Raw genomic sequence first — 19710 nt, 5'->3', positions numbered from 1 at the left:
CCCACCCTCTCCCCACTGCTTTGGCCAAGAAAGGGCTCCATGGGATGCCTAAAACTCTGAGCAGCATAATTTCTAAATCACTACCCTAGACATTACTAAGGGCCTCAATAGTGGCTCAGACAGTAAAGAAGCTGCCTGAATGCAGGAGATTCGGGTTCCATCTTTGGGTCAGGAAGATCCCCTGGAGAAGGGAATGGCTACCCCACTCTAGAATTTTTGCCTGGAGAATTCTATGGACCCAGGAGCTGGACGGTCACAGCTACGTCCCTGGGGTCACAAAGAGACATGACTGAGCGACTAACACACACACACACACACACACACGACGTCACTAAAGGATGTTTGTGCAAACTACCCACTAAAGAAGAGTATGAGAAAGGGCATCAAGAGGTCTCTCCATAACTAGAATGCTTGAGCTCTGACGTGGTGTTTTATTTTTAAGAATTCACTTGATTGGTGTTGTCTATACTTAGCACTCATCCTGTTCCTACTCCAACTACTGAGGGAGCTCCATTGGACCGTGTGATCACCAAGACCCTACTCTTCCTTATGTTCATTTTACACATCTTTACAAACATCCTTAAAATTTGTTTTCTTACATATAATATCAGGATGTGACTTCCAGTTCTGACCATGTTGAGAGTGTATCGACTATGGCCCATCTCTTCTGCTGAATACCATGAAAACTCTGGACAAAGTACACAAAAAAAATCAGCCGAGGACTCTTAAAAGTAAATGAAATCAGGCGGATTGCAGAGTGGAGTCAAAACTTGAAGAAGCAATGCATTTGAAAATGAGTTTACCATTTCTTCCCCTCTTTTCTCCTGTGACTTTGCCCTAAGTGCAGAAGTGTTCAGCAGTATTGATACAGTTACTTTAAAACTCCTGCCTTTTTGCACAGAAGGACTGGGAAAGGGGCCTCTCTGGGGCAGAGAGTGTAGGAGAAATCCTGGAGAGAAGTGAGCTGGAGAAGAAGATGTCTCAAAATTGTATGAGAAACTAGACAAGACTCTGGCTTAGCCTTGCGCTGCATATGCACACATACTCAGTCCTGTCTGACTCTTTGCGGCCCCATGGACTGTAGCCCATCAGGCACCTCTGCCCATGGGGATTCTCCAGGCAAGAATACTGGAGTGGGTAGCCATTCCCTTTTCCAGGGGATCTTTGCAACCCAGGGATTGAACCCGGGTCTCCTACATTGCAGGCAGATTCTTTTTTATTTTTTATTTTTAATTGAAGGATAATTATAATATTGTGTTCATTTCTACCACACATTAATGCGAATCAGCCATAGGTATAGCCATGTCCCCTCCCTTCTGAGCTTTCCTCCCACCTCCCACACCACCCAACCCCTCTAGGCTGTCACAGAGCCCTGGCTTGAGTTCCCTGAGTCATACAGCAAATTCCCACTGGCTATATATTTTACAAATGTTAGTGTGTATGTTTGCATTCTACTCTCTCCATTCGTTCCACACTCTCCTTCCTACCCATGCCCCGTGTTCATAAGTCTGTTCTCTATGTTGCAGGCAGGTTCTTTACCATCTGAGCCACCAGGGAAGCTGCATATGCATGGGACAGACACAAAGCAGCAAAAGCTTGGGGGCTTGAATTAAGATTTAAACCACCAACCAGATCTCAGACTAACCTCTTAGAGATGTATGTGGTTGAAGGAGCATCAGCAAGGTCAGGAAACTGAACTGAGATTAGAACCACTGCCCACAGAAAGTGCATTTTTGGTTGTTGTTCTAACAATCTGCTGTTTGTTTATTACTACATAGAACCACATCCCCCAGCCCCCCACCTCCACCCCTCCACACACACATATTGAGGAAGTTATTTGGAGTGAGCCACAGCCTGGGGCCTGGAGTATGAAACCTGAGGTTCTCTTCTCCCTCACTGTGGCTCATTTATCTCAGACTCTTTGCAACCCTGTTGCCTGCACCCCGCCAGGCTCCTCTGTCCATGGGATTCTCCAGGCAAGAATACTGGAGTGGGTTGCCACTTCCTCCTCCAGGGGGTCTTCCTGACCCAGGGATTAAACCTGTGTCTCCTGCATAGGCAGATTCTTTACCACTGAGCCACCAGGGAAGCCTCATTTTGTGCTTTAGGTGAGGGCATAGACCAGACAGAATTGGCATCTCCTTTTGGATACTGTATAAGGAAAGGGGACCAAGACACACCCAGGAGGGCTGGTGGGTAGGCTGGAAGATAAATTCTCTGAATAGCAGCACTTGCACCTCAATACCAGGGGGGCCCAGGGTTGGCTGAGAGTGTTGTGGGATGGGAAAGGAGTTAATTTATTTGCAGATTACAGAGAGAAATAAAGGCAGCTCATGGACACTGGCTATCAGCAGGGTCAGTGTGTGTTGCTGTGTGTCTTTATTGTCTCATCGGGCAAGTAATAGAGGCATCATAGCCAAAAAGGGCTGTGGCGATTAGGCCGAGTACCCCTGCAACGATTCTGGAGCGATATCCTCTCTCAACAAGTACAATAATGGAGGTGATCAGGTAGATGATGGCTGCTATGAGTGATCGGAAGAAATCAGTCCAAGGCCAGTGAATGAATTGTATCTTGGTGTGCAGGTCGCATGTGTAGATGATAAAGAAGATAATAGCTAGGATCAATTCAATCAGCGACAGAGAGATATAGCCTGATGTTGAGACACCGTAGAGGGTCAGAATCACAAGGCACAATATAATCTCGGCAAACAGAAGCATTCCCTTTTGGGTGCATAGGAAGGTAGTGCAGCTGCTGCGCTGGAAATCTGCCATGGCAGGGCGGGGGTCCCTGGGCAGGGAGCGTCCGCTTGCAGGCTCAAGGCTGGTACACACCCAGCTGTCAGGCCGGCCGTCTAGAGAGTGGTTTTCAAAACTTGTAGGCTGAAGCTAACTGGTTCAATCACCTGCTAAAACAGTAAAAGAGATAATAATAATGAACAGCTTCCTTTAGAGAAGTTTAACAGGATTCATATCCACACAATTCAATAGTGAAAGAATCCAGAATATAATCCAAAATTACTTGATAAGCAAAGGACCAGGAAAACATGACCAATTTTCAAGAGAAAAGACAATCTCCAGATGCCAACCTAAGAGGACATATATGTTGAAATTATGAGAGAGACTTTAAAGCAGATACTATAATAAATTTCATGCATGCGTGTGCTCAGTCATGTTCTGCTCTGTGGTTCCATGGATTGTAGCCCACCAGGCTCCTCTGTCCGTGGAATTTTCCAGGCAAGACTACTGAAGTGGGTTGCCATTTTCTCCACCAGGGGATCTTCCTGATCCAGGGATTGAACCTGCATCTCTCGCTGTCTCCTGCATTGACAGACAGATTTCTTACCACTGAGACTTCACGAGGTAAAGGTAAACACATATGAGATAAAATAAATGGAAAGCTAGGAGGTCTTAGCAAAGAAAATAAATTCTAAAAAAGGACAAAATTATATTAAAATGTACATTCTCTGATATTTAAAATTACTAATGAACTCAATAACAGAATGAAGATGACAAGTCAATGAACTTGAAGACAGATTAACAGAAATTGTCCAATCTGAAGAATGAAGAGATTAGAAAAAACTGAATATGAAGAGTCAAGGGATTATATCACAAGTCTAACATTTGTAACAATAGTCCTATAAAGAAATTGGTTCAGAAAAATATATTTCAGGAAACAATGGCTGAAAACTTCTCCAAATTGGTGAGAGACATTAACTTGCAGATTCAAGAATTTCACAGAACATAAAGCAGAATAAACTCAAAGAAAACCACAACCCGGACACATTATAATCAAGCTGCTGCTGCTGCTGCTAAGTCACTTGAGTCGTGTCCGACTCTGTGCAACCCCATGGACTGCAGCCTTCCAGGCTTCTCCGTCCATGGGATTCTCCAGGCAAGAACACTGGAGTGGGTTGCCATTGTCCTTCTCCAATGCATGAAAGTGGAAAGTGAAAGTGAAGTTGCTCAGTCGTGTCCAACTCTTAGCAACCCCATGGACTGCAGCCTACCAGGCTCCTCCATAATCAAGCTATTGATAACTAAGTGTCATGAGAAACACTGGGCTGGATGAAGGACAAGGTGGAACCAAGATTGCTGGGAGAAATATCAATAACCTCATATATGCAGATGACACCATACTTATGCAGAAAGGGAAGAAGAACTAAAGAGCCTCTTGATGAAAGTGAAAGAGGAGAGTGAAGAAGTTGGCTTAAAACTCAACATTCAGGAAACTAAGATCATGCCATCTTGTCCCATCACTTCATGGCAAATAGATGGGGAAACAGTGGAAACAGTGGCAGACTTTATTTTTAGGGGGCTCCAAAATCACTGCAGATGGTGACTGCAGCCATGAAATTAAAAGACGCTTACTCCTTGGAAGAAAAGTTACGACCAACCTAAACAGCATATAAAAAAGCAGAGACATTATTTTGCCAACAAAGTTCCGTCTAGTCAAGGCTATGGTTTTTCCAGTAGTCATGTATGGATGTGAGAGTTGGACTATAAAGAAAGATGAGCACCAAAGAATTGATGCTTTTGAACTGTGACATTGGATAAGACACTTGAGAGTCCCTTGGACTGCAAGGAGATCCAACCAGTCCATCCTAAAGGAGATCAGTCCTGAGTGTTCATTGGAAGGAATGGGGAAGCTGAAACTCCAATACTGTGGTCACCTGATGCGAGGAGCTGACTCATTTTAAAAGACCCTGATGCTGGGAAAGATTGAAGGCAGGAGGAGAAGGGGATGACAGAGGATGAGATGGTTGGATGGCATCACTGACTCAACGGACATGAGTTTGAGCAAGCTCTGGGAGCTGGTGATGGACAGGGAGACCTGGCATGCTGCAGTCCACGTGGTTGCAGAGAGTCGGACACGACTAAGTGACTGAACTGAACTGAACTGAAATGTAAAAAAGTCTTAAAAGCAGCTAAGGAAAAATGACATATCATATACACATCATATTAAGTCCCCTACATTCAAACCCCAAGTTGAGAACATTCGAAGATGCAAATGTACATTTGCGTGTCCAGTTACATAAGTTGGTTCACGTGTCTGGTGTATATTGTCACATGTGTGTATCCTCTACAAGTGGTTGTGCTTTTGTGTACTTTACTGTACTGTATAGAGTACAGTAGCACAATATCTTTATTTCAGCTGAGCGCCAATGAATTGATGCTTTTGAACTGTGGTGGTGGTAAAGACTGTCTTCTTGGGAGTCCCTTGAACTGCAAGGAGATCAAACCAGTCAATTTTAAAGTAAGTCAATTCTGAATATTGATTGGAGGGGCTGATGCTGAAGCTGAAGCTCCAATACTTTAGCCACATGATGCGAAGAGCCAACTCATTGGAAAAGGCCCTGATGCTGGGAAAGATTGAAGGCAGGAGGAAAAGGGGATGACAGAGGATGAGATGGTTGGATGGCATCACTGGCTCAATGCACATGAGTTTGAGCAAGCTCTGGGAGATGATGAAGGACAAGGAAGCCTGGCATGCTACAGTCTATGGGGTTGCAAAGAGTTGGATACAACTGAGTGACTGAACAACAACAAAGTTGGTCATAGCTTTCCTTCCAAAGAGCAAGTGTCTTTTAATTTCATGGCTGCAGTCACTGTCCACAGTGATTTTGGAGCCCAAGAAAATAAAATCTGTCATTGCTTTCACTTTTTCACATGTCTAAATCTAATTTTCTCTCGTAACTACAGTAGTTTATATGTTTCTAAAAACAGAACTATTTGGCTTATGGAACAAGATGAGAGCTATCTAGTGACTGAAATATATGACCTCCAAAAACAAGATAATCTCACGTTAGCAAAAGAGTAAAATTTTAGAAAGGATTCTGTGTTGGTAGTAGAAACAGTAGACTGAATGAAATGTGAAATCCTGTATGAAAACTTGCTTGTGTTTTTTCCTTACATTTTAGGACCTCTAGCCCGTTTCCTGGTCCTGTGTTCTCTAAAACTAATGTTCTCGTAAATACCAGTGGGACCGAGCATCAGAGTGATGCCTAATGCCAGAGTACACACTCCCACTCCCTAAATGCCAACCTAAATTCCAGAGGGAGCCAAGATCTACTTGATCTCTATTTCTGGGTCTTAGAATAGAGCAGAGTTTTGTTAGGTTGTTTTTAGTCCTAAGAAGGCAGCATTAGCTGCTGTTTCAATGGTGGAGAAAATAGCAACCTCTCTTTACTATTTATAACTGTCATTTCCCTATCATGGGACTTAAAAAAAAACCAAAATGAACACTGCTAAGTCGCTTCAGTCGTGTCCGACTCTGTGCAACCCCATAGAGGGCAGCCCACCAGGCTCCCCCGTCCCTGGGATTCTCCAGGCAAGAACACTGGAGTGGGTTGCCATTTTTTTCTCCGATGCATGAAAGTGAAAAGTAAAAGTGAAGTCGCTCAGTCATGTCCGACTGTTAGCGACCCAATGGACTGCAGCCTACTAGGCTCCTCGGTCCATGGGATTTGCCAGGCAAGAGTACGGGAGTGGGCTGCCATTGCCTTCTCCGAAATGAACACTACAAAACCAGAAAACAGTTCTTACTGTCTAAAGAAAGGGAAAACTATCTTAGTTGTGATTTGGTAGAAAAGTTGAATGATGAAAATGAAGAGTATGCTTTCTGCGTCTCAGATTTATCATCTGGAATATTAAGATTTTGATAGTGCCTGCCCCAGTTGTTGTGAAAAACAAAAAGATAACCAATAAATAATAAGCTGTAGAACTCTAAGCAAATGTCAGTTATTAATATTGCCTTTTGTATGTACCTATAAGATTTATCACATAAAGAATTTAATTGGAAAAGTTGATACTTTCAAATTCCTTTTTTACTTTATGGAGAAAAGCAGCTGGCATTTTAGCAATTTTCATTCTTTCAGTTTTATTGAGATATACTTGACATACATCACTGTGTAAGTTTAAGGCATAATGATTTGACTTACACTACAAGCAAACTATTTTTAAAAGTCCTTTAGCTTTTATACTAATTCCCCTGCTTTCTATTTTCAACAAGATGATTCAGTCTGTCCATATTATCTTCAGTGAAGCCATGTTCACTTAAAGGTATTTTAAGGATACAAAATATTCCCACAAATATACATGACACATCTTATCTTTTAAAGAGTAAATTTGAGAAGCTAAAAACCTTTCCTCAGCTATTTCTAAAATACTTTGCCCCTAAATACCAGTCTTCAAGTTCTCAGAATTCATATCCAATCTTCACTACAGCTGAAGATGTATATTCATATTTTCTGTTTTAGATAAGGTCAGTCGGAACATATTCTTATTGTGTAATCTAGCTTAGTCTACACAAAGCGTATTTTTACACACTCTGCACACAGTATTTGTGCTTCTTGAAATGTGTGAGACTGACAAAAGTAATGAATACATAATAAATTATATTTTAAAAGAATTTGATTAGCACAGATTATACCAATAATTCAAAGATGTTTAGTGAACTTCAACGTCATCCTTTTTAACATCATCTATCAGTAGCAACCAGACTGGTTCATAGAAGCTACCTGGACTTTTTTTTTTTTCATTTATCCAGTGGAATTCCCTGGTGGTCCAGTGGTTAGGACTCTGTACTCTCACTGCTGAGGGCCAGGGTTCAATCCCTGGGCATGGAATGAAGACCCCACAAGCTGAGCAGTGTGGTCAAAAATAATAATAAATAAAATAAAAGTTCTCGAAATCAGCTTGCCTATTTGGAATTAATTTTGATTGGGATTTTCTTACAAAATACGAAGTATAGAAAATTTTTCAATTATTTGATTATCTCAATTGCTTGCACTCTAAATAAACTGGAGTTTTGTGTATTTTTCATTAAATAGGCAGCTGGGAAAGGGAAAATGCATTCATAATGACTAAGAACTAGCATTTGTGAAAGATAAAAACAATAATTAATAAGTGGATTGTTCATTTCATTATTTAGTTTCTCACTATTAAAATCTAATGAATAGATTTTCAAATTGAAGCATCCTAAAAGATTAAAAAATTAATGAAAAATACCTTTTGTATTTTTTCATGGTTAAGAAACAGACATAGCTATTTCACTAAGATAGTAAGATTTATTAATTTTAAATTTCATATATTATATGAAATATAAGGTCAGAGAAAGCTGTTGGGTGAATTTACTAATAAGAGTTAAAATTTATAATTTTAATGAATATTTATTTATCACTGTTTATTAAGTCCTTACTAAGTGCCTTGTACCTCTATAGAATTTTATTTGATTATCTTTTTTAATTATCATAGCCCTCCAACATATCTCCATTGTATAGATGAAGCCACTGAGCCTCAGAACATGAATTAACTTATACGTATCAGGAAGCTAGTATACGACAGAAACAAATTTTGAACAAGGTCTCTGAGTTCATAGTCTGTTAATTTGCATGTGTTTCTATGTATTTCTGTGTGTGTGTCTGTCTTAATATACAAGTAACGACTCTGTACCATTTTCACTCTATTAAAAGAGGAAGCTAGGAAAATTTTTTCCTCTAGTATGAGACCAAATAATTACATAATTTTTAAGGGTTTTCAAAAATATATGGTTATTCTAAGAGGTAGGTAATGGTATCTCATTATTGTTTTAATTTTCAACTCCTTAATGACACAAGATATTGAGCATTTTTTCATATGCTTATTTGCCATCGGTATTTTCTTTAGTGAGTTGTCCATTGAGGACTTTTGCCCATTTTTTAAAAGTCAGGTCGTTCATTTTCTTATTGTTGAGCTTTGAGTTCTTTGTATATTTTGGACAACAGTATCTTTTATCAGATATTTTGAAAAATATTTGCAAATATTTTCTTCCATTCTGTGACATGTCTGCTCATTCTGTTGACCTTGTGTTTCTCAGGGTAGAAGTTCTTAATTTTAATGAATCCAACTTACCAGTTTTTCATTTCATACATCATGCCTTTGGTGTCATCATATCTAAAAAGTTTCTAAATATTCAAGATTATGGGTTTTCGCCTATGTTAACTTCTAGGAATTTTACAGTTTGCATTTTGCACTTTATATCTGTGATCCATTTTGAGTTAACTTTTATGAAAGGTATAAGGTCTCTGTCCGAATTAATTTTTTTGCATGTAGATGTCCAGTTGTTCCAGTACCATTTGTTTAAAAGACGGTCATTGCTCGTCTCATTGCCTTTGGTTTTTTATCAAAGATCAATTGACTATGTGAGTGTTTTTCTGGGCTCTTTCTTCTGTTCCATTGATCTATTTTTTATTCTTCCACCAATACTAAACTGTCTTGATTATTTTAGCTTTATAGTAAGTCTTTACTGGTACTTTAGACCAGTAACATTTAATGTAATTATTATTATTTTAGGAGTTGAATGTGCCAGTTTTTGTTTTATGTTCATTCTCTCTTTTTTGCTTCTCTGTGTTCTTTTTCCTGTTTTCCAGTGGGTTATTTGAACCATTTTACAATTCCATTGCTATGTATCTATGGTTTGTTTGCATAAATCACCTTGTATACTTTTTTAAGTATGACATTTTATATATGTAGAACTTATCACAGTTTGCTGGTGTTGAAAATTTATCAGTTTAAATAAAGTATAGAAACGATACTCCTATTTATATCCCTTTACAATCCAAATAAAACGGGGATCTCTGTCTTATAGTTGCAAGAAAGTAAATTCTGCCAACAACTCTTCCAACAGTCCTTGGAAGAGGACTCCGAGACTCAGATGAGAATCAGTCCCCAGCCAATATCCTCACTTCATTTCAGCCTGATGAGCTCTGAGTAAAGGAAACAGCTAGTCTGTACCTAGACTCCTGACCTACAACCACTGTGAGATAAATTTAGTGTTGCTTTAAACTGCTACATTTGTGTGTCTGTGTTCAGTTCAGTTCAGTCGCTCAGTCATGTCCGACTCTTTGCGACCCCATGAATCGCAGCACGCCAGGCCTCCCTGTCCATCACCAACTCCTGGAGTTTACTCACACTCACGTCTTAAGTCGGTGACGCCATCCAGCCATCTCATCCTCTGTCGTCCCCTTCTCCTCCTGCCCCCAATCCTTCCCAGCATCAGAGTCTTTTCCATTGAGTCAACTCTTCGCATGAGGTGGCCAAAGTACTGGAGTTTCAGCTTTAGCATCATTCCTTCCAAAGAACACCCAGGGCTGATTTCCTTTAGAATGGAGTGGTTGGATCTCCTTGTGATCCAAGGGACTCTCAGGAGTCTTCTCCAACACCACAGCTCAGAAGCATCAATTCTTTGGCGCTCAGCTTTCTTCACAGTCCAACTCTCACATCCATACATGACCACAGGAAAAACCATAGCTTTGACTAGACGGACATTTGTTAGCAAAGTAATGTCTCTGCTTTTGAATATGCTATCTAGGTTGGTCATAACTTTCCTTCCAAGGAGCAAGCATCTTTTAAGTTCATGGCTGCAGTCACCATCTGCAGTGATTTTGAGGCCCCCAAAAATAAAGTCTGACACTGTTTCCACTGTTTCCCCATCTATTTCCCATGAGGTGATGGGACCAGATGCCATGATCTTCATTTTCTGAATGTGGAGCTTTAAGCCAACTTTTTCACTCTCCTCTTTCACATTCATCAAGAGGCTTTTGAGTTCCTCTTCACTTTCTGCCATAAGGGTGGTGTCATCTGCATATCTGAGGTTATTGATATTTCTCCCGACAATCTTGCTTCCAGCTTGTGCTTCTTTCAGCCCAGGGTTTCTCATGATGTACTTTGCATATAAGTGAAATAAGCAGGGTGACTATATACAGCCTTGACGTACTCCTTTTCCTATTTGGAACCAGTCTGATGTTCCATGTCCAGTTCTAACTCTTGTCCAGTTCTAACTCTTGCAATCTCAAAAATGACAGAATGATCTCTGTTCGTTTCCAAGGCAAACCATTCAATATCACAGTAATCCAAGTCTATGCCCCAACCAGTAACGCTGAAGAAGCTGAAGTTGAAGGGTTCTATGAAGACCTACAGGACCTTTTAGAACTAACACCCAAAAAAGATTTCCTTTTCATTATAGGGGACTGGAATGCAAAAGTAGGAAGTCAAGAAGCACCTGGAGTAACAGGCAAATTTGGCCTTGGAATACAGAATGAAGCAGGGCAAAGGCTAATAGAGTTTTGCCAAGAGAATGCACTGGTCATAGCAAACACCCTCTTCCAACAACACAAGAGAAGACTCTACACATGGACATCACCAGATGGTCAACACTGAAATCAGATTGATCATATTCTTTGCAGCCAAAGATGAAGAAGCTCTATACAGTCAGCAAAAACAAGCCCAGGAGCTGACTGTGGCTCAGATCATGAACTCCTTATTGCCAAATTCAGACTTAAATTGAAGAAAGTAGGGAAAACCACTAGACCATTCAGGTATGACCTAAATCAAATCCCTTATGATTATGCAGTGGAAGTGAGAAATAGATTTAAGGGACTAGATCTGATAGATAGAGTGCCTGATGAACTATGGACTGAGGTTTGTGACATTGTACAGGAGACAGGGATCAAGACTATCCCCATGGAAAAGAAATGCAAAAAAGCAAAATGGCTGTCTGGGGAGGCCTTACAAATAGCTGTGTCTGTGTTACACAGTAATAAAAAAACCAATACACAGTTCCTGCTTTCCTGCTTCTTTAAAGGGAACTAGAACAACTTTGAGTCTAGGCCTAATTTTGTCCCACTGCTGGTGCAAACCCTATCTGTTTAATCTCTGTGAATGAGGAGATTTTCCATTCCAGCTATGGGGACCAAAGCCATTTCATCAATGGATTAACTCCAGGGATTATTCCTTTTCATCCTTTTGGTGGTTCTTTCTCCAGTGTCAGGTTATTTCTGCACATGAATATCTTAATCAGCATTCAGCTGAAGATTCCAGGAGGAATCTCTTCAGGTTCAAGGAAATGAAGCTTCCTGAGATGCCCAGCTTCATCTCCCTGACTCAGGCAGGCCAGTGAGCCCTGCCTGGCTTCCTTCTCCCTGAACCATAGCCTGAAAACTCCAGGTAAGTTGGGATAATCATAGGGCTCATCTTCCTCGTTTCCTATTTGGCATCCATCACTGTCCTTTGTTACCTGTGTATAAGATCTTGAAAACATCATTTTATATATTTTATCTGGTTTTACAGTTGGTTCAGATGAGAAGATAAATCTGCTTCTTGCAATTCCACCTTGTCTGGAAGCAAAATTCCAGCCCCATGTGCAATACTTTAATTTTTTAAAAATATTTATTTGGGTGTGTCTGGTCTTAGTTGCAGCATGCAGGATCTTTGCGGTGGCACGTGAGACCACTCGTCATGGCCTGTGGGCTCAGTAGTTGCGTGCAAGGGCTCAGTGGCCCCACTGCATGAGGGATCCTAGTTCTCCGGCCAAGAATCAAATCCATGTCCTCTGAATTGGAAGAGGGGACTCTTAACCACTGGACCACCTTGGAAGGCCCTGATACTGTGCACTTTTAAATCTTCTTGCCCTTGCTCATTGTGTTCTCTCTTCTAGGTCATCCACTTGGTGAGTTCCTTGTCATGTTCCAAGGACAGGTCAAATGTTATCTTCTCTATGCATTCTAATCCCAAACTCTAGGAAAAAGTAACCATCCCCTCCTTTGTTCTCTCATTGTATATTTCTACTATAAGATGCATTAAACTATAACCAAATTGCTTGATCAGGTGTCTGACTTTCCTGCTGGGATGTGAAAGGAAACAGTTTTTATTCAATGGACATTGTATGTATCCCAACAAAACAGACACATGCTAGAATTGGGACTACCATGATGAAAAGATATATTCCTTACTATTAAGGAATTCATAGTTTAGAGAGAGGACATCCTATTAGGTCAATAAACAATCACAATGCCATAAGAGAACTGTGAGTATAAGAAGCTATGTGCGCAGGAAGAAACATCACAAAACAAAGGAGTCTGTCAAAGTATCACAGAAGTGTTATCCCTCCATCTGAAGGTTGGAGTAATCTGTAAGTAAAAGGCTGTTCAAAAACACTCTACACTGAGTAAGCAATGAGTCAAAATACAAGGAGATGTAGAGAACATGGTATGTTTGGATAAGGACAAATAGCTTTAGCATGACTGTTTTCTTTCTCTATTTGCATTTGGAAATGTTCAGAAAGAGTAAATCAAAGCCACGTTCAGTTCAGTCGCTCATTCATGTCCAACTCTTTGCAACCCCATGGACTGCAGCACGCCAGGCTTCCTTGTGCATCACCAACTCCCAGAGCTTGCTCAACCTCATGTCCATCAAATTGGTGATGCCATCCAACCATCTTATTCTCTGTCATCCCCTTCTCCTCCTGCCTCCAATCTTTCCCAGCATCAGGGTCTTTTCCAGTGAATTGAGTGCCTACTGTATGCCACGGGCTTCCCCAGGGGCTCAGCAGTAAAGAATCTGCCTCCAATGCAAGAGACATGGGTTTGATCCTTTCAGGAAGATCCCCTGGAGAAGGAAACGACAACTCATTCCAGTTTTCTTGCCTGGAAATTCCATAGACAAAAGGAATCTGGCAGGCTACAGTCCATGGTGTCACAACAGAGTCAAACACGACTCAGCACATGGTGTTTCTATGTATTTTATGCCATGCTCCTCTCGATTCTTGGGCTCTAAATGATGAGCAAGCAGAGGTCCATTCCTGTTCCAATGTAACTAATGGCTCACATCAAGTGCTGTGTTGCCGAATACAGAATGTATATGCAGGATAAAATAGCATCCAGTTATCTCACCAAGGCCCATCAAGTAGGTCCATGAAGCAGAAATTCCAGGTTGAATTTTTTTCAGCACACTATTAGTCCACATCTCATCACTAGTAGCCTCAGCATCTACCCTGGGGTCTGAGAATACAAACTCATGCTGATATTGGCTGCATCAGTACCCAGGAATGAAGGGCAGAAGGAAGAAAGAAAAGAGGAAGGAAGGCAAGTCTGCTGCCCTTGAAGGCAATTAAAACATTTTTTCAACCTCCTGTTGAAATACAAATAACACAAATAGTTTTTGTGTTATCCACGCCACTCTTTGTATTGGTTCATCATATTTAATACTGGCCTAGAGAAGGAAATGGCAACCCACTCCAGTGTTCTTGCCTGGAGAATCCCAGGGATGGGGGAGCCTGGTGGGTTGCCGTCTATGGGGTCGCACAGAGTCAGACACAACTGAAGCGACTTAGCAGCAGCAGCAGCAGAGTAATATTGAACAGATTGTGTTTCACATCCCTGAAACTTCTATCTTTGGGGACCTGTATTCATGGAAAGTGGGTTTCTCATGGGAAGTTATTTGCAATTTTGAGAAGCAACATGGTTTAGTCCATCTAAAACAAACAAATCTAGAAGAATAAGGTGTTGAGGGGGGTGATTAGGGCCTGGGAATCTGTGGGGCTCTGTTACCAAAGAATCGCTGTTTTATGAGCATTGCACATGTGTTTCAAAGAGATCTCAAGAATTTGTAGATCATTTTTGAAAGGAAAAGAGTTTGATACTACTGTTCTGCTCTGATCTCACCATGGGGTTTTTTTTTTTTTTTTTTTTGGTGTAATGTATTCTTCCTCAAAAGGGCAGAATCCAGGCCTGACACAGTGTGAGAGAAGGGGTTAGTCTGTTTTATAAACTGTTAGAGAGATTTAAAAAATAGGCAATCTAATTGACTCATACATGGCTCACAGCCATATAAATGCTTGCAAAATTGCTTCTTGCGCATTCATAGTGACCACAGAGAAGCAGAAGTAAAATGGAAGCAAGTGAGATGGGGACTCTTAGGAAATCTTTAACAGGACTTTGAAACTTTTATTAAACCTTTGGTCACACCTTGTATAGAATTCTCCTTTGGAAAACTAAATGCATTTTGATGAGCATACCTCAAGCCAACAGTCACATACTTTGCAAAATAGTACCTCTTTGGTGTTAAATTTCATTTTCTATAAATACATTGTCTTTTAGAACAAACTTCTAGAGAAATAAATTTTTTTCCTAAGAAAAACTGTGGCTAGCTACATCGTTACTAGGAGATTTGTAACCTCCTTTAAACATGTTACTAAAATAGAAGCTTACATGACTGAGTTTGCTGTTTACGTTTAATTAAAGGCATTGCTTAAATTAAAATATATTTGAGTGTTTATTTAAACTGTTAATATACACATACATAACTTTCTCTTGGTTCACATTTAACAAAGATTTTCTTTCCCTAACTTCTTCAAGACTCTCTGCCTTTTATGATTGGCTTTCAGTTCAGTTCAGTCGCTCAGTCATGTCCGACTCTTTGCGACCCCATGAACTGCAGCACACCAGGCCTCCCTGTCCATCACCAACTCCTGGAGTCCACTCAAACCCATGTTCTTCGAGTCTATGATGCCATCCAACCATCTTATCCTCTGTCGTCCCCTTCTCCTCCTGCCTTCAATCTTTCCCAGCATCAGGGTCTTTTCAAATGAGTCAGCTCTTCACATCAGGTGGCCAAAGTACTGGAGTTTCAGCCTCAGCATCAGTCCTTCCAATGAATACTCAGGACTGATCTCCTTTAGGATGGACTGGTTGGATTCTTTGCAGTCCAAGGGACTCTCAAGAGTCTTCTCCAACACCACAGTTCAAAAGCATCAATTCTTCGGCACTCAGCTTTCTTTATAGTCCAACTCTCACATCCATACATGACCACTGGAAAAACCATAGCCTTGACTAGACGGACCTTTGTTGGTAATGTCTCTGCTTTTTAATATGCTATCTAGGTTGGTCATAGCTTTCCTTCCAAGGAGTAAGCGTCTTTTAATTTTGTTGCTGCAATGATTGGCTTTACCTGTGATTATTTCCAGGTTCTCCTAATGCTCTGCTGAAACTTGCCTTATATCTTCACTCAGTATCATTTGTGTTTTTTTCTTGACGTCATACTCCAAAAATAGTCTCATCTCTATGTGCTTTACTTTTACTAATCAATTACAGGTAATCAGCTGAAATATAATACCATCTGTTTGTAGTTTCAATCTCTAAATTGGTTGGTCAGTCACTAGCTTGGATGTAAGGAATTCATTTCAAATGTGTAAGAATTCACTTTAAAAGCCTAAGTTGTCATAATGATCCCAGCATAGTTACTCAGCCTGTTCTTTGTTATGAACAATGATCTCCACAGTTACCAAAGACATTCTTCAGGCATCCACTTGAATTTTTAAACTAACTTTATAATTTGTTTCATTACTCTGTTATTTTTTTTAAAATATGAATTCACTAGAACTTTATGACATCATTTTGAGTCAAAATGAAAGATTGAATTTCTTTTAGAAACTAACAGCTAAGATTCATTTTTTGTTTTTTAACTTTTTTTTCTTGCTGTACTGTGTGACTTGTGGGTTTTTAGTTCCTTGACCAAGGACGGAACCTGGGCCCTTGGTAGTGAAAGCACAGAGTTCCTATCACTGGACCGCCAGGGAATTCCCTAAGATTCCTTATTAAAGATATTTTTTCTTTTTGGCTTCTTGTTGATTTAGTTATGAAAGATTTTTAAACATTTTGTGTATGTGTGTATATAACCTACTAGACTATGACACTAATAAAAGAGTTAAACCATTCTAAAGGAATATAAGTTTTAAGTATTTAATTCCTTATTATGCACTCTTTGAAATTATACGTGTGTCTATATATATATATTTTTTTTGCCCTGGCCTCAGCTTCAGAAAATTTGCCCTTTATCCTATCCCATAGCTAGTTCCAATCATTAGAAATTTCCTATGGGTCTCATGAAATATTTTGGACATTTTCCAGATCAAAAATCTCAATCATTCTCACAGAATTTAACGATTACCATGAAAATATGTGGGAAAAGGGAAGCTCCCACATTTAAATTACTGCCACTGTCCTGTCCTCTTTCTCGTAGTGATTGTGGCTTCAAACAGAGAGGCACAGGTCAAATGAAGTTTGGGGAAAATAACACACTTCTTAACCCAAAGAAAGCCTGGGGGGCAGAGCCATAGTCATGGCTAATTTAGCCACCACCACCATATTTTTGATCCTTCCTTTAGGTGAGCCAACAAATGAAGAAAGAAGCATATGTCCAACATATCTAGATAAAGAGTAAATGTGAATCAATTGAATTCCTACATTGCTGACCTCTTAGCTTCCAAGCCACTGGCTTCTTGGCAAAATGATTCGTTTTCTCCTCCACTTCCAAGTTTACACTTACTGGCCTAGCTCCACTCTGGAACAGAAAGGCTGCCACTTAAGTTTAGCGGGTGAGCTCTTTACCTCTGTTGACAGAACTCCACAGGGCAGGCCAGGCAAATGAATATGCTTGTTGCTAGGACACCAGGCTGTTGCCAAGGTAGCGGGCCCCTGCTGTTTGCTATTCTCCTATCCACTAGCACTACACCTGTTCCTTAAGAAATATGCCTGTTTTCCTTCATTATAAAGCAAACACTTAGTGGGAAATAACACAGTTGCACTGCTGGAACGTCTCTGTAGTTTTCCAGGAGGAATGAAATGCACCAAATACATTTTGATGTGTGGAAGAGGAATTCACGTCTCTCCATTAACACTAAAGTCTGCATATGTTAATACCTCCAAGAATGTAAGGCAACAATCATATTCTGAGGCCATCCTGACATTTGCCCCCTATGTGCTCATGGAGTGACTCTCTTTTCATGAATTTTTGCAGACTGCACACAATGGCCTCCTATGCAACTCACCACTCCACCGCCATCCACCTACTAGCATCTTGTTGTCACCAATATTGCCATCTTGCTGTGTATGACTGCTAACCAGGGCTGGGACCAGGTACTAAGCAACAAAATTTAGGGAGCCCCTTCACTTTCAGGGACATGCAGGTGCCCTGCTGCCAACATCTACCCCAAAATGGTAAATACCTGAATCAAGGGTACTGAGATTTGTGCCAAGAGCCAGTTTCCTGTTACTGATGAAATGTTGAATTCCAAGGGTTCTTAATCTCTTAGCACAGTTTTGTTTTTTTAAACAACAAACACATTTTGTACTGGGGTATAGCCAATTAACAGTGTTGTGGTAGTTTCAGGTGAACAGGGCAGGGACTCAGCCATACATACATGTATCCATTCTCCCCCAAACCCACTCCCATCCAGGCTGCCACATAACATTGAGCAGAGTTCCATGTGCTATACAATAGGTCTTTGTCGGTTATCCATTTTAAATATAGCAGTGTGTACATGACCTTCCCAAAGTCCCCAACTATTCCTTCCTCCCAGCAACCATAAGTTTGTTTTCTAAGTCTGTGAATCTCTTTCTGTTTTGTAAGTAAGTTCATTTGTAGCATTTCTTTCTAGATTCCACATATAAGGGATGTCATATGGTATTTCTCCTTCTCTGTCTGACTTACTGTACTCAGTAGGACACTCTCTAGGTCCATCCATGTGACTACAAGTGGCATTATTTCCTTATTTTTAATGGCTGAGTAGTATTCCATTGTATATATGTACCACATCTTTATCCATTCCTCTGTCGATGGATAGTTAGGTTGCTTCCATGCCTTGGCTGTTGTAAACAGTTCTCAGTGCAGTTTTTACTCCCTCCTTTGTTGTCTCCCCAGTACTCTAAGACTGGGGATAAGTCTATAGGAACCGAATTAGAGAATAACTGAATTGACAGACACTACCTTTCTGAGAACCACCCCTCTTCCACAACACTGACTATCCAAGCAGGATCCCTGGTCCTCCCTATAAATAGACTTCTGTGGCCCAGAACTGCTTCTTGAAACACGCTTGCATATTCACCTTGGACTCTAGGTAAATAAGGTTCCAGTTCAAGATGAAACATAGCACCTAATTTCCAGTTTTTTGAAAACAGTTTCACTTGATGCAGTATCTATCTAATGTGGCCTTAAAAGCTGTTGAGAATTAGGATTTGTATTAGATAACTGAGAGTGTGACCCAGTTTAGAACATTATATAACCAAACAGGACGGGCTCCAAAGACATGATGACTCTCTGTAGTGCCAAAATTATTTAGGAGAGAAGTGATTCTTCTTTCAAAGGGACTCTGCAGCCCCTGATAACAGAACTCAAAGAGTTGGCCTTCTTCTTTCTCAGTCAGTCATCTTGCCAGTGTTTTATTTCTGGAGGCTCTTTTAGCTTTTCTTACATCTGCTTCTATCAGGGGCAAGACTTGCCTGAAGGCATCTGGACTCCTTTCCCAAAACGCAAGAGGCCCTACACAGGTCAAGGAGGTTACAGAAAAGGGAGCCGACATTCCTTATGATAAGGGTTTATGATCTGAGTGGTTAATGCTGCTCCATCTGATTTTGACTTGACCCCAAATTGTTACCTCTCATGTCAGCTACTTACTTGAACATGACCACTCAAACGAAAGACAGTCTAATTTAGGTCCTCACTATCTCTTGCCTCTATGCTCCTGCCTCCAGTGTGTCTCTTGCTGATGTAACAACATTGTGATCAGATAACCTCCCCTTCTCAAAAGCACGAACTGAGTCCCTAGTGCAGAGGTCAACAAGCTATGGCCTGTGGGTTACATCCAATTGCCTGTTTTTGTATGGTTTGTGAACTAAGAATGGTTTTTACACGTGTATTCATGCATTCGGGCTTCCCAGGTGGCATTAGAGATAAATGCAGGAGACATAAGAGACTTGAGTTAGATCTCTGGGTTGGGAAGTTCCCCTGGATAAGCGCATGGCAACTCACTTCAGTATTCTTGCCTGGAGAATCAGAGGAGCCTGGCAGGCTACAGTCCATAAGGTTCCAAAGAGTCGGACACAACTCAGCATGCATGCA

General features: G+C 40.6%; 1 long non-coding RNA gene across 2 annotated transcripts; it reads right to left on the bottom strand.

Annotated features, from left to right (window-relative positions):
• Positions 1–2347: 2347 nt before the first annotated feature.
• Positions 2348–17249, bottom strand: LOC113882640. Of its 2 annotated transcripts, none has more exons than XR_003508409.1 (2): positions 17067–17245; positions 2348–2903 (listed from the first exon to the last, which is right to left on the bottom strand). It is a non-coding gene; the product is annotated as an uncharacterized LOC113882640 (long non-coding RNA). The 2 variants fall into 2 exon arrangements; XR_003508408.1 differs by having other exon boundaries at positions 2360–2906; positions 17067–17249.
• Between the last annotated feature and the right edge of the window lie 2461 nt (positions 17250–19710).

The sequence above is a fragment of the Bos indicus x Bos taurus genome, chromosome 24 (assembly GCF_003369695.1).
Source record: "Bos indicus x Bos taurus breed Angus x Brahman F1 hybrid chromosome 24, Bos_hybrid_MaternalHap_v2.0, whole genome shotgun sequence".
In the NCBI taxonomy this organism is placed as follows: Eukaryota; Metazoa; Chordata; class Mammalia; order Artiodactyla; family Bovidae; genus Bos; species Bos indicus x Bos taurus.
The sequence above is the reverse complement of the archived record's forward strand: the minus strand, read 5'-3'. Positions and strand labels throughout refer to the sequence as shown.